Source organism: Papio anubis, chromosome 4, assembly GCF_008728515.1.
Source record: "Papio anubis isolate 15944 chromosome 4, Panubis1.0, whole genome shotgun sequence".
Classification (NCBI taxonomy): domain Eukaryota; kingdom Metazoa; phylum Chordata; class Mammalia; order Primates; family Cercopithecidae; genus Papio; species Papio anubis.
The window spans coordinates 58,840,375-58,842,044 of NC_044979.1; the positions used below are offsets into that span (position 1 = coordinate 58,840,375).

Below are 1,670 nucleotides of genomic sequence, written 5' to 3' on the forward strand. Positions count from 1 at the left end.
AATTTCAGATACTGAAAGTACCTGAAAAAAAAGAATGAGAACCAAATGATGCAGCTGAGCGCTGGCACCACTTGAAAAGTGATCAAAAGGAAACAGTTAGGGAAGCAGTTTACATTTTGAATTTTTCTGAACCAGCTTGAAAAGACCTGAGGAAAGCAGGATAAAAAAACCACATATAACACTCCTAAATGGAAAAATAAAGCAGAAAAGAATATTTCTTATGCCTTTGAGGTCAAATTAGCCCTGATAGTTAAAGGCCAAGGTCGGTAGTTCCAAGTTACCTTAGGATAATGAAGTTTCTATGGATCACAGTCTTTCCACACCTTCTCCAAAATACCATAAAGATTTAAAGAACAGTTAACTTAAAACATCAATAACGTACATTTGCCACATAGAGAACAGAAGATATAAATTGCAATTTATGGGTAAAAGAAGGACTAAGCAACTAAGACTACCAGAGCCCACACTTGCATGTGAGTCTGGAGGGAGCTGTATAATGTGTGAGTAGTGGGCAGCAGTAGTGAAATCCAGGAAACATTATCAAGAGTTCACCTCCAGAAATAGAGAGCCACATCCAGAGTAGAAACTATCGACAGCCTTGTTGGGCTTAGAAGACTACATAGCACAGTCAACGGGAAGACAAAGAAGAGGCTTGGAAAGGTGGTCTTGGCAAAGTATCTTTAAAGAGAGTTACAGATTGGGATGACTTGCTGCTGGTTTGGGTCGTTTTAAGCTTGTCTCTGAGGAAGCCTGGAAGTCAAATATTGACCTTTGAACAAGAAGGAAATTAAATAAACTAGCTGTCTATGTATAATGTGCAGCATGAAGTCTGAAATTCGCCTGGAGACATGCTGTACTAGCTTGTTATCTATACCGCTTAGTGAAAATGTATAGATTGACAGTTATACATGGTTTAACAAGTCATAAAGCCTAGGTTTTACCTAAGTGATTGGTGTGGTGTAAAAGACTCCTCAACAAATTTGTACCTTGGCATGAGTGAAGCTCATGAACTCACAGATGAAATCAGATATCTTTTTTGAAAAAAAAAGATGCATAACAGTTGCGCATATTTTGGGGGTACTATGATATTTTGAAACCTGAAAAATATGGAATGCTTCATAAATTTTCATGTCACTCTTGTGCAGAAGACATGCTAATCTTCTCTATATAATTCCAGTTCTAGTATATGTGCTGTCGAAGCAAGTACGAAACCAAAATATCTTATATTTACCTTGGTGGCTCATAAACCAAAGACGAACCACATTCTATGTGACTGAGATAGGACCCCACAGGGCAGCATTGATAAGTCATGCTCCTCTACAAATGTCTGCACTTTCTCTCTGTGGCTGTAACATATCTTTTACCTTTATTAATCTTTACAAAAATATGTCCTGTGGGGTCCCATGAGGACTGTCAATTATCTGATAGTGTGTGACTTCTGTAGCAGCAGTTGCATTTGGAGTCAGCAGCTGGTTTTAAATAGAGGAAAAGAAGCAGTTTATGACAAACAGCCTACTGGAATGGAATATAATATGAAAATAAAAGCAAACTGCACCTCCACTAAATAATGATTTCATACATTTAAAAACCACCATTTCCTATTGCTACAGAAGCAGAATCCTTGATATGAGAACTCAGAAAAGCCACCTGCTACCCACAAGCCACATAAA

General features: G+C 37.9%; 1 non-coding gene across 1 annotated transcript; it reads right to left on the reverse strand.

The window, feature by feature from the left end:
* Window positions 1-1,100: 1,100 nt before the first annotated feature.
* On the reverse strand, window positions 1,101-1,207 carry LOC116274696. The gene has a single exon (XR_004183480.1). It is a non-coding gene; the product is annotated as a U6 spliceosomal RNA (small nuclear RNA).
* Window positions 1,208-1,670: the final 463 nt, after the last annotated feature.